The sequence below is a fragment of the Hipposideros armiger genome, unplaced genomic scaffold (genome assembly GCF_001890085.2).
Source record: "Hipposideros armiger isolate ML-2016 unplaced genomic scaffold, ASM189008v1 scaffold_26, whole genome shotgun sequence".
NCBI classification, from domain to species: domain Eukaryota; kingdom Metazoa; phylum Chordata; class Mammalia; order Chiroptera; family Hipposideridae; genus Hipposideros; species Hipposideros armiger.
Window position 1 is genome coordinate 3,750,895 of NW_017731376.1, and position 13,628 is coordinate 3,764,522.

Genomic DNA, 13,628 nt, shown 5'->3' on the forward strand with positions numbered 1-13,628 from the left:
GTTGAACATTTTTTCATATGCCTGTTGGCCATCTGTATGTCCTCTTTGGAGAAATGTCTCTTCATATCCTCTGCCCATTTTTTAATTGGTTCAACTGGTCCTTTGATGCTGGTATTCACCCATATTTTGTCTTTAAACTTCTAATTTAAAATTTGGCCTTTTTATGATACCAATTATAAATTGGTTCCCTTCATTTTTTCCTTTCTTTTAGTAACTTTTATTTTTCAATTATAGTTGACATACAATATTATATTAGTTTCAGGTATACAACATAGTGAGTAGACATTTATATAACTTATGAGGCACTCACCCTGATAAATCTAGTACCCATGTGACACCATACATAGTTATTACAATATTATTGACTACATTCCCTATACTTTACATCCCTATGACTATTTTGTAACCACCAATTTGTACTTCTTAATCCCTTCACCCTTTTTACCCATCTACCCCCCCAACCTCCTTCCCATCTAACAACCATCAAAATGTTCTCTATCTATGAGTTTGTTTCTGTTTTGAGTGTTTGTTTATTTTGTTCTTTAGATTCCACATATAAGTGAAGTCATATGGCATTTATTTTTCTCTGCCTCCCTTATTTCACTTAGCATAATTCCCTCTAGATCAATGTTGTTGCAAATGGCAAGGTTTCATTATTTTTAATGACTGAGTAATACTCCATTGTATGTATGTACCACTTCTTTATCCATTCATCTATCGATGGACACTTACATTGCTTCCACATCTTGGCTATTGTAAATAATGTGCAATGAACATAGGGGTGCATATGTCTTTTCAAATTAGTGGTAAATACCCAGAAGTGGAATTTCTGGGTCATGTGGTAGTTCTATTTTTAACTTTTTGAGGAACCTCTATATTGCTGTCCATAGTGGGATTACTGGGTCATTCATTGTCTCTTGTTATATAGCCTTTGTTTTTTTGTTTTAAATTGGGGAATTGGGGGAGGGAAACAGTGTTGGGGAATTGGGGAAGGGACTCCAGCCAAGTTGTTGCTCTTCAATCTTAGTTGTGGAGGGTTCCAGTTGCCATCTGGCTGCCCATAGACAGCTCGTGGCCTCTAAGCTTAAGGTGCTGTGGTACAATCTTAGTTGTGGGTGGGAGTAGCCACCATCCCATGCAGGAGTCGAACCAGCAGCCTTGTTGTTTAGAGCGCATGCTCCATTCACTGAGCAAGGTGCCGAGTTCAGTCTTAGTTGCAGGTGGACATAGCCACCGTCGAACAGGCAGTCTTGTTGTTCTCACCAGCTGAGCCATCCTGCCACCTGTTGGCAGCTCAGCCACAGCTCAGCTCCGGTGCAACTTCACTGGCCCATCTGGGAATTGAACTGGTGGCCCTGTTGCTCAGAGCTCACGCTCTTAAGCTAACTCTTAACTAACTGAGCCACTCGGCTGGTCCTATGTTTTAAAGTCTCTTTTGTCTGATATAAGTATTGTTACATCATCTTTTATTTTATTTATTTTTTCTTTTACATTTCCATTTTTATGAAATAGCTTTTCTCTGTCCTTTTACTTTCAGTCTGTGTGCATCTTTTGATCTGAAGTGAGTCTTTTGTAGGTAATATATGTAAGGTTCTTGTTTTCTTACCCTTCAGTCACTCTCTGTCTTTTGATTGGAGCATTTAATGAATTTACATTTAAAGTAATTGTTGGTAGATATGTAGTTATTGCCATTTTATTATTCATTTTGTTGATTGTTTTTCTTCCTGTTAAAGAAGTCCTTTAACATATCTTATAATATTGGTTTGGTGATGATGAACTCTTTGAGCTTTTTCTTGTCTGGGAAGCTCTTTATCTGTCCTTCAATTAGAAACAATAGCTTTGCTGGGTAGAGTTGTCTTGGTTATAGGTCCTTACTTTTCATTACTTTGAATATTTCCTGCTAATTCCTTCTGGTCTGCAAAGTTTCTGTTGAGAAATCAGGTGACAGTTTTATGGGAGCTCCCTTGTAGGTAACTAGCTGCTTTTCTTTTACTATTTTTAAAACTATTTTTTTGTCTTTAACCTTTGGCATTTTAATTATGATGTGTCTTGGTGTGGGCCTCTTAGGATTCATCTTCTTTGGGACTCTCTGCACTCCCTGGGCTTATCTATTTTCTTCACCGGGTTAAAAAAGTTTTTAGTCACTATTTCTTCAAATAGGTTTTCAATTCCTTGCTCTCTTTCTTCTCCTTCTGGTACCTCTACGATGTGAATGTTGGTATGCTTTATGTTGTCCTAGAGGCCCCTTAAACTATCCTCAATTTTTAAATTCTTTTTTATTTTTGCTATTCTGATTGGGTATTTTCTGCCACCTTGTCTTCCAAATTGCTGGTTTGATCTTCTGCTGTATTTAATCTGCTATTGATTTCCTCTAATGTATTCTTTATTTCAGTTTTTCTTTCTCTGGAGGTTTGTTCTGTTCTTTCATTTGGGATATTTTTCTTTGTCTCTCCATTTTGGCTGCCTCTCTGTGTTTGTTTCTACAATTAGATAGGGCTGTTATGTCGCTCAGTCTTAGTAGAATGGCCTTAATGTAGGAGGTGGCCTGTTAGGTCCAGTGACACAGTCTCCCTGGTCACCTGAGCCAGTTGCTCCAGGTGTGTCCCCTGTATATGTTCTGTGTGCCTTCCTGTTATAGTTGTGCCTTGGTTTCTGTTTGCATGTCAATGGGAGGGATTAACTATCATTCTGATTGTTTGTGAGGACTGGCCATGACATACAATGGAGGAGCATTGTTCAGGGGCTGACCCTAAAGAGCAGGGTTTGCCTTAGCACAGCTCTGGTGACTTCTAAGTCTTCCCTTTTGGTGTGTCATTCTTGGAGGTAGCTGGGTGATGCTTTGGCTCTGTCCAAAGCTGGCCACTGGGCCTGACAGCCTTGGGGTATCCTGAGAGGAGACCTGCTGTAGGCCAAGTTCAGCCACAGCCTGTGCCCTGCCCAGGGCCAATTGCTATGAGCTACAAATTGATCTGCAGATGGTTGCTAATTGTTGTGGGCTTGGAGGTACCTGGGAGAGGCTAAGCTGTGAAATGAGGCCAGCTACAGCTAGTGTGGGGCTAGGGGCTGCTTAACAAGAGGTATGGAGCACACAGACCAGGTAATGCGTATTTGGGGTTTGCAAGCCTTTGAGAGATTTTAGGAAAGTCCCCAGCATGAACAAAGACAGGCCATTTGTATCAAAAAGCTATTCGAAGTGGCTTGGGTGGTCATGCAAGTTGGGTGGTGTCTCAGGGAATCAGCAGGGTGCAACTAAGAGTGTTTGCCAGATTGATGGAGACTCTGATATGGCACTCGCCTGTGTCTGCATGCTGGTAGGGGGAGGGCTCAACAAAGGAACAATGTTTTTTTTTTATAGTACTTCTCTGTGGGGAAAAAAGGTGCCACTCCAGACCTTGCCCTGCAGCCAGACAACTCAGTTCTCTCTTGTGTGTCCCTGGCATCTTTTGAGCTGCTGCCCCAGCACTGGAGCTCAGAATTAACAAGTCCATCAGCAAGTAAGTCCCTGCATGGACCTTTAAAGAGGATTGCCTGGGACTGCTGCTGCCCTCCATTTCACTCAGCCACAACCTCAGTTGGTTTTTACAGCCAGAAGTTATGGGGACTTCTCTCCTTGGCACGGGAACACTGGGCTGGGGAGCCTGGTGTGGAGCTGGGACCCCTCTGTCCTCAGGGTGGACTACCACAGCCGAGATATCCTTCCAGTTTTTAATAGCCACATGTGGTTGTGGAACAACTCTTTCTGCGTCTCTGCCCTCTTCTCAGGCTCCATGTGGCTTCTTCTGTATATTGTTAGTTATAGGACTTCTGTTCAGCTAGATTTCAGGCAGTTCTCAATGGTGGTTATTTTGTAACTTAGTTGTAATTTTGAGGTGATTGTGAGAGGAGGCCAGCACAGCATTTACCTATTCTGCCATCTTCCTCCAAAACACTTTAAAAAGTGGTTCCCTTCATTCTTAGCAGATACATTTACATTTTAGATTTTGGGATGATTTTTGATTAATGAGGGATACCATAAGCAAGTTAAGAGCTAACAAAATTAAGAACCTATATGTTCTAGATATTATTATCTTTAACAATGTAAATGTGCAGAATATACAAGTAATGCTTATGAATTAATAAGAAAAAGATAGCAGAAAAACAACAGATATGAATAGGCAATGTAGAAAATAGAAAACCCTCATGCCCAATAAATATATTAAGAGATTTTCAATTAAATTATAATCAGAAAAAAATCCAAATTAAAACAACAAAGTAATATCATTTTACATCTATTAACTTGGAAAACTGGATGATGCCAAGTATGTCAGGGATATGAGACCCTCATACCTGCTAGAGGTAAATTAGAATAGCCAGTCTAAAAGCTATCTCTTCAAATATGATTATATTTACATCTATAACCCAATAATTCTATTCCTGGGTATAGATTTTATTCATTTTTTATGGCAGAGTAATACTCCATTGTATATATGTACCACTATTTCTTTATTCAATCATCTTTTGATGAGCATTTTAGTTGTTTCCATATATGCTATTTTAAATAGCACTGAAGTAAACACAGGGGTGCATATATCTTTTCAAATTAGTGTTTTGGATTTCTTTGGGTAAATATCCAGGAATGGAATTGCTGGGTCATAAGGTAGTTCTATTTTTAATTTTTTGAGGAACCTACATACTGTTTTCCACAGTGGCTGCATTGTCCCACAAACAGTGCACAAGAGTTCCCTTTTCTCCACATCCTTGCCAACACTTTTTGTTTGTTGATTTATTGATGATGGCCATTTTGACAGGTGTGAGGTGATATCTCAGTGTGGTTTTCATTTGCATTTCTCTGATGATTAGTGATATCGAGCATCTTTTCATATGTTTATTGGCCATCTGCATGTCCTTTTTGGAGTAATGTCTATTCAGGTCCTATGCCCATTTTAAAATTATTATTATTATTTTTTTTGGTGTTGAGTTGTATGAGTTTTTTTTAAATATAAATTTTGGATATTAATTTCTTATCAGATGTATTATTGGTAAATATCTTTTCTCATTCAGTAGGCTGTCTTTTCATTTTATTGATGGTTTCCTTTGCTGTGCAAAAACTTTTTAGGTTGATGTAATCCCATTTGTTTATTTTTCTTTTCTTTCTCTTGCCCAAGGAGATATATCAGTAAAAATATTATTAAAATTAATGCCTGAGAGTTTATTTCCTATATTTTCTTGTAGGTGTTTTATGGTTTTGGGTCTTACACTTAAGTCTTTAATCCATTTTGAGTTTATTCTTGTATATAGTGTAAGAAGGTGGTACAGTTTCATTTTTTTTGCATGTTTTCCCAGCACCATTTATTGAACAGACTGTTTTTATCCCAGTGTATATTCTTGCTTTCTTTGTCATATAGCAATTGACTGTATAGCTTCAGGTGTATAGCTCAATGGTCAGGCATCTACATAGTCCATGAAGTGGTCTCCCTAAGACAAGTGCCCATCTGATACCCTATAAAATCTTTACAATATTATTGATTATATTCCCCAAACTGTCTTTCATATCCTCATGACAATATTGCGACTACTAATTTATGTTTTCTAATCCCTTTACCATATCCCCCATCCACAACTCCCTCCCATCTAACAACCATCAGTTTTTTCTCCATATCTCCAAGTCTATTTCTGTTTAGTTTGCTTATTTATTCTGTTCTATTAGATTCCACATATAAGTGGAATCATATGGTATTTGTCTTTCTTCATCTGACTTATTTCACTTAGCATAATTTTCTGTAGGTCCATCCATGTCGTTTCAAATGGTAAGATTTTATTCTTCTTTATGGCTGAGTAATACACCATTGTATAAATGTACCACAGTTTCTTTAGTTGTCTACCGATGGGCATTTTGGTTGTTTACATGTCTTGGCTATTGTGAATTGTACTGCAATAAACATATATTTTTTTGAATTACTGTTTTGGATTTCTCTGGATAGATACCCAAGAGTGGAATTGCTGGGTCATAAGGAAGTTCCATTTTCAATTTTTTGAGATACCTCCATACTATTTTCCATAGTGGCTGCACCAATCTACAATCCCACCAACAGTGCATGAGGCTTCCCTTTTCTCCACATCCTCACCAGCACTTGCTGTTTGTTGATTTATTGATGATAGCCATTCTGACTGGAATGAAGTAGTATCTCATTGTGGTTTTTACTGCCTCTCTCTAATGATTAGTGATGTTGAGCATTTTTTCATATGTCTGTTGCTACTTTGTCTTCTCAATCACTGATTGGATTCTCTGCTTCATCTAATCTGCTGCTGATTCCTTCTAGTGCAGCGGTTCTCAACCTGTGGGTCATGACTCCTTTGGGGGTCAAACGACCCTTTCACAGGGGTCGCCGGGTAATCGTATGTGAGTGTTATCTGCATGTGGGCCTGGAGACGGACAGAGGAGTGGTGTCTCAGTTCCTAAGACCATCGAAAATATGTGTTTTCCAATGGTCTTAGGCGACCCCTGTGAAAGGTTGAGAACTGCTGTTCTAGTGTATACTTCATTCACTTATTACATTCTTTGTTTCTGACTGGTTGTTTTTTATGTTTTCTATGTCCTTCTTTATGCTTACTATCTCTTCATCAAAATTCTCACTAAGTTCCTTAAGCATTCTTATAACCAGTGTTTTAAACTCTGTCCCTGGTAGCTTGGTTGCCTCCATTTCATTTAATTCTGTTTCTGAAGGTTTCTCCTGTTCTTTTATTTGGGACATGTTTCTTTGTTTCATCATTTGGCTGCTTCTCTGTGTTTGCTTTTGTGTATTAGGTAGATCTCTTTCTCTCAGACCTTGCCAGGTAACCTTATGTAGTATGTGTCCTGTGTGGTCCAGTGGTATAGTCTTCCTGATCACCTATGTATGTGTTCCAGGAGAGTCCCTGTGTGTGTCGTGTGTGTTCTGTTGTAGTTGAGCTCTAATTGCTTTTGGCATGTTAGTGGGTGGGGTTGATTCCCAGGCTGTCTGGCTGTGTGGATTGGCTATGCCCACAGTGTATGCGCTGCTGTGTAGGGGCTGAATTTTTGAAGGGGGATTTACCCCAGTGGGTGCTTGTGCCTGTTGAGACCACCCTTTGGGTGTGCCACTTGTGGTGCTAACCAGGTAGTGCTCTGGTGTGGTTAAGAAAGTACAGAAATACAAAACAATCATAAAGTGGTCAATATAATAAAACTGACAAACTTTCATCTTAACTGATCAATAAAAGAGAAGACATAAACAGTCAACAGCAGAAATGAAAAGGGACACCACTACAGGCATTGCAGACATAAACACATAAGAGGATATTCCAAACAATTTTATGGTAGAACATTAGACAATTTAGCAAAATTGCCTGCTTCCTCATTAGACAATTTAGCAAAATTGCCTGCTTCCTCGACAAGTCTAATTTACCAAAACTGATTTAAAAAAAATTAAAAATTAAAAATATAAATATTTGTTTATCTAGAAATGAGTTGAACAGTAGTCAATCTTTTCTTATAAAAAACTTGAGGACTGAAGGAGATAATAGATATAAAGCACTTATTCTAGGAAGTACCAACAATAATCATTTTTACAATTTTGGAGACATGTGCCTATGTCTTGTTGTTGAAGTTGTATGAGTACATGAAATTTCTGAAGAATGAGCATGCAGGAATCAAAATTGTAGACCTTGGAGTGCCACTCAGCAAACATAATCAACCTATTTCATTTTATAGTCAAAGAATCTAAAAGCCAGAGGAGTGATAGACCCCTTCGATCTCACATAGCAAGTTAGTGGCACTGTTAGGGCTAGAACAACTTTTTCTTAACTGCCGGTCCAATGATCTTTCTGTAGAATTTTGAATATGAGTAAAAATAAATTGAATATGAGTAAAAATAAATTGACATACATAAATTAAACTATCAAGATAAACATTACCATGGAAATATGGCTGTTGTGAAATAATGGAATTCTAGGTGTTCTCTTTTAGTTGCAAGTCTAATTATAAAATTATTTTTCTCCTCTTCTACCTATTTTAATGCAAAGCTAGATGATAATCAAATTGGGAATTAAGTTTCCAGATGTAGTTAAATTTCCCTGTTTATCTGCTGCATGGATGGTTATACAATTTGCGGGACCCAGGGCAAAATAAAAACACGGGGCTCCAAATGGGGCAGGAAGTTAACCCCTTCTTCCCACAGGCCCATGTCCCAGTCCATACTGGATAGAGGAACCCCTCTGGATTGTATCCTCTACTCTGGGATGTGCTTGGTACTTGGCTTGGCAGTGGGTGAAAGGCCCCTGACAAGTGGTCCAGTACATTTTCTGTTTCTGCCAACCCAGGGTAGGGAGATTCACTGCCTTGGTCTGATTTAGGATGTCATGGGGTATGTCCCTAATACCAGCCCTCTCTGTACCTGTACCCAGGCACTTCAGAGGCTAAAGATCATGAAACTTCCCTCCTTCAAGGCTGGGGTATTAGTGTCATAGGGAGTAGCATGCTAACGAGGCTGGGTAGAGGCTAGGTGGCCAAGAGCCCATTCTGGGTAGGTGGGAAGGTGGGTGGGGAGGTAGTAGAAGGTGGGCTACTCCTGAGTGTGGCTCAATTTTCCCGCCAGATTTCACTTACCCAGAGCAAATTCAAATTATCTCACTGGGTGGATGAGCTTAACCAAGTTAACTTCTCTAAGCCTTGTTTTCCTTAAATTGTCATTTCAAGACAGAGACTGCAGAGGATTAAATTCCAAGTGCAAAGCTTTTCTGAGTGTGGAGCCCTCTTTGACTGCATTGGTTGTTTGCCCATGAAGCCAGCTCTGATTTGGTGCCATAATGCCTGTTTGATAAAAAAAATATTGCTCCATTTAAAAGTTGTCTTTGACCTCTATCACTGGTACTTCTGACTCCCCTGTCTTCTGGCTGCCCAACTAGCACTCCTTCCAGGCTGCCAAGTTTTATCTAGATGCATTTTATTCTTTCATCCTGAGCAGGCAGCATGGGGCCTAGATGACAGCTTGGTCTCCCTTCACCATCTGATCTAGAGAGAATTGAGTTGCACCCTCAATCTCACTGATGACTTGTGTAAGCCATCAGTCTTTGCAAGATTTCAGAAAAATTCCCAGTCAAGGATTTCATAGCAAATCCAACCCAAGGAATTCCCACCCAAGGATTTTATGAAATTTAAACAATTTCATAATCCTGTTTTCTTGTGAAGTCTGTTTGCCTAGCAATGTTTCTAGTAAGGCAGGAAACTGCAGACTTCTTAAGTTTCCCCAAAGAATATTCTCACACTAGAAAAAACCATAAAATTTACTGAATATTTTGTAGGAAGGTAGAAGAGTTTACTATATGGCATATTTTAGAGCAAACAGTTCTAAAACTCCATATTAGATATTCTTGTTCTCTTAAGTCCCTTCAGGGCTCTGCTGCCATCCAGGGTTTCTCTCTCTCTCTCATTCTCTCTCTTTCTCTTTCTCTCTCTCTCTCTCTCTCTTCCTCCCCCTCCCTCTCTCCACCCCTCTACCCCCCTCTATTGAGCACTACTCTCCAGGTTACCTCTTTTCCACTTCAGGGATCCCCCAATATTTTGGAAAATAATTGCATGCTTTCTGGCTTATTCTCCTAAACTTAGACATTCATCGAAGTGCTCAGTTGAACAATGACCTTCTAGCAACATAATTCATCCCCTGTAGAATGAATTCAATGTTATAAATATTGAAATATTTTCTTATTAGATTTTATTTGTATGTTAGGCAATATCCATTCTTTTATTTTTTTGTTCATTTAGCAAGTATATATTGAATGCAATCTGCAGTTCAGGTACTTTTAGATTTAGGCTTTTAGGAATACAATGAGAATTTCTGACCTCATGGATATTAAAAATGTTAGGATTAAAACCTATACATATATATGGTAATTCATATCTATTGCTGACATTTGTGTAGTGTTCAAAAGGTTTCAGAGTATAAGTACTCAAAATATAGTTCTTATGACATTATGAAAAGCCTTGTCAGAGCCAGACTTAGATTTTCAGCAACAATGTGCTCACTCTTTAGTCGTCCCACTGAAATCAAAGAGCAGAGCAAGAATAGGCAGGCTATGGTTATGGAGAGAAGTGCCGGAGGGTGGGTCTCTGAATGACGTAGTGCCTTTTAGTGCCTTTTTTGAGTCACGTTTTTTATGAAGCCTTGCAAATGCCGATAATAGAAAAAGTTAATTGAAATGATAAATGGATGAAGAGGGTGAGTCATAATTACCAGGAATAAAAGTGCTGAGTTGTTGATGAGGTACAGAAATAATTAGTAACACATTTAAAATTGCTGACGCTTCCTAACCACTTTCAGCTGGTTCTTTGGTGTGTCCTGTAGGGAAGTTGATAATTGTAACTCTTCATACTAAGTAGACTCCAAAGTGTTCTTTTGCCTGGTCTAATCTTTTCTCCTTTTCTTCAAGCTCCTTTGATAGATAAATAGAAGGGGAGGGAGCTAGACCCTTCCCCAATAGAGAAAATGAAAAAAAAAAAAGCACAACCTTAATTTTCAGTGATGTATGCTTATACGTAATGCAGACCACACTTCTTGCTTAAAAATGGTAAAGTTCATTACATTTCTTAGGCTCACGGCTTCCTTCCCACTTTTGGCAAAAAAAGGAAGACAAATTCAAAGGTGGAGACAGTCTAGATCTACTAAGTTTATCTTAAAGTGAAAAAGTATATAATACTAAGGAACAATATCACAAAATCAGCTAGAACACAAATAGTTAATCTCTAACCAAAAAGCTGCTGCACAATTATATTCTCTTGATTATGTTCCAGATCCTAGGTCCTAAATATGAAATGAAAGCTCTGCAAATAATAATTTGTCATAGTTTATTTACATCATCTAGATGGGTGTGGATCCAGAAATATCATTTCCACTAATTGTGACACTTGTCTTAATGAACTGAGGATAGATAGATTTAGTAACGTAGGCCTTCAAATAACATTTTTAGAAATTTCCTTTTTCTTAGTCTATTGGAAAATTAACTCTTGGTTTCTCCTCAATGGATGTAGTATTGGATATTTTTATTGCTCAAGAGACAGAAAAAGGCTACTTGGAAAGAAATATCTTTCCTCGTTTCACTTAGGCTCATTCTCTTTTGGCTGTTGTCTGTATTTCTCTGCATTTTTGAGCCACGTTGGTTATTCAAGTCCAATAAACCAGAGCTATTATTCTTAGTTATTGGGCATCTTCTGCAGATGTGTAGTTGACATGGGGTTTTGCATGCAAAAATCAGAGGTTTAGCTGATATTCATTTTACAGATAAATTCAGCATTATATGAGAATCCTGATGGATTTTTAAAACCCATTGCTAATATTTATTGAATCGATGGAGGTCGTGTATAAGTAAGGAAATATTATCTCCGAGTTGACCCACTGACTTCTGGGTTTGTCACATCAGCCTCTGTAATGGATATTTGTTGATTTTGGCATCCTGTATCCATTTACCCCACTTCTGGTAACACCTTTTGATGTTTATTTAGTGATCAATTTTTCTCTCATTGTTCATCCAATCAGTTAGAAGTGACTTCCCCTAGATATGTGGCTTGTGAGTTCAGACTTGATTCAGATCTGCCCCTTTCCCCAGTCATCATGACCCAATGTGAGACAGCAAGACACAAAGAGAATTTTGTAGATGATTGTTGGAAAATTTCTTCCTTCTGGACTTAAACTTTGACAATGTAGACAACATGATAAAGACAGAGCTGAGTAATGTAGAAAAAAATGTTGAAAAATTTTATCTTGATGACATTGCTTGAGACCTGAATTCAGATACACCCACCTAGTACTACCCCTAGACTTTCCAGTCACAGGAACCAATATATTTCATTTTTTGTTTAATTGGGTTAGGCTCTCTGTCACTTGGAACTAAAAAAGTTTTAATTGATATAGTTTATGTATTTATTTGTTTATATTTATTTATTTACTTTAGATTTTTTTTTTAAATTGGGGAATTGGGGAAGGGGAACAACCAATTGCTATCCTTCAATCTTAGTTGTGGAGGGTGTAGCTAGCTCAGTTCCAAGTCCAGTTGCCATCCGGTCACCCGTCGGCAGCTTGTGGCCATTCAGCTCAAGGTGCCGTGTTCAATCTTAGTTGCAGGTGGGCACAGCCACCATCCCATTTGGGAGTTGACCCAGCAACCTTGTTGTTAGGAGCACATGCTCCTATCAGCTGAGCCATCCTGCCACCTGTTGGCAGCTCAGTGGCAGCTCAGTTTGGATGCAGCTCACTGGCTCATGTGGGAATCAAACCGGTGACCCTGTTGCTCAGACCTCTGGCTCTTAACCAACTGAGCCACTCGGCTGGCCCTATTTATTTATTTTTAATTTCTAGGACAAACTCAAATGAATCTGTTTGGATGGTAGGCTTGCCTATGCACAGATCCAAGATGGTCACACCCACAGAGAGATGATCTGATTTTTTTTTCCTCTTTACTCAGGTAATTTTTCTTTTTACAAGGGAACAAATCTGCTTTACATGGATTATACAGCATTACATGGATTCTGTGTCTTATGGCCTTAGCAGGAAGGTTGCTTTGGAATTTGGCACAAACCATGCCACTGTTTCTATGATTATGAGTTATCTCTCCCCAGGTTACTCTGGCTTTGTTAGGTTTGCCACCAGGAGGCACTGTGTTGTTCTTTGCCTTGTACACACAGGCACATCTCTTGTTTAGGTAGAATTCAGTTTCATCTCGAGCATAAACACCTTCAATTTTAAGAAGAGCTATGTGCTCTCTCTGGTTCTGGAGACCCCACTTATAGCACAAAGGGCCTTGGACCACAGCCTCCCAGACATATTTGTCATTTTAGAAGTTCTGTTCCCAGCAGGTCTCCACAGGCACCAAGATGGCAGAAAAAGCTCAGATAACATTTTTTTAACATGAAGAATTTTCTACATAAAGAGAAGCTTTACAATGATGTTATGCTTTGAGTTGTGTGCCCCTCCCCCAAATCCTTATGTTGAAGTCTTAACTCCCAGTCCCTCAATATGACCTTATATGGTGATAGGGTCTTTACAGAGGTAATCCAGTTAAAATGAGGTCCTTAGGGTAGGGCCCAATTCAGTATGAGTGGTATTCTTGTAAAAAAGGGAAATTTGGAGACAAACCCACCTATAGAAAGAAGGCCATGTAAAAAGGCACAGGGAGAAGCCATCTATCTACAAGTCAAGGAGAGAGCCCTGGACTAGATCTTTCCCTCACTGGCCTCAGAAGGACCCAACCCTGCTGACACCTTGATCTCAGACTTCTAGCCTTTAGAACTGTGAGAGAATACATTTTTGTTGTTTAAGCCACAGTATTTTGTTACGGCAGAGCTAGGGAAAATATGACAGAAAGGAAAGCGGACTCATTTTGAAATCTGAGTGAGAGAAATAAAAAGAAGTACACTTTTATTTGCTTAATTTGACATAATTTTAAACCATAAATTGTTGCTATTTGTAGAGCTAGAAATTGAATAAAAAAGCACTTGAAAAAAATCAAGGATGGCAGAGTTATCAACTAAATACAGGAAGAGATGCAATACATTTCACATTCAAAGCTGATTTTAGAAAGGGCTGTTTTTGGCAAGAATGAATAGGCCATATTTTTAGCATGTGTGACAATATCTATAAATT

The 13,628-nt window shown here is 38.7% G+C and overlaps 1 pseudogene; it reads right to left on the minus strand.

Moving 5' to 3' along the window:
* Positions 1 to 12,809, minus strand: part of LOC109379438 (60S ribosomal protein L35a pseudogene) — a 31,741-nt pseudogene extending 18,932 nt beyond the window's left edge.
* Positions 12,810 to 13,628: the final 819 nt, after the last annotated feature.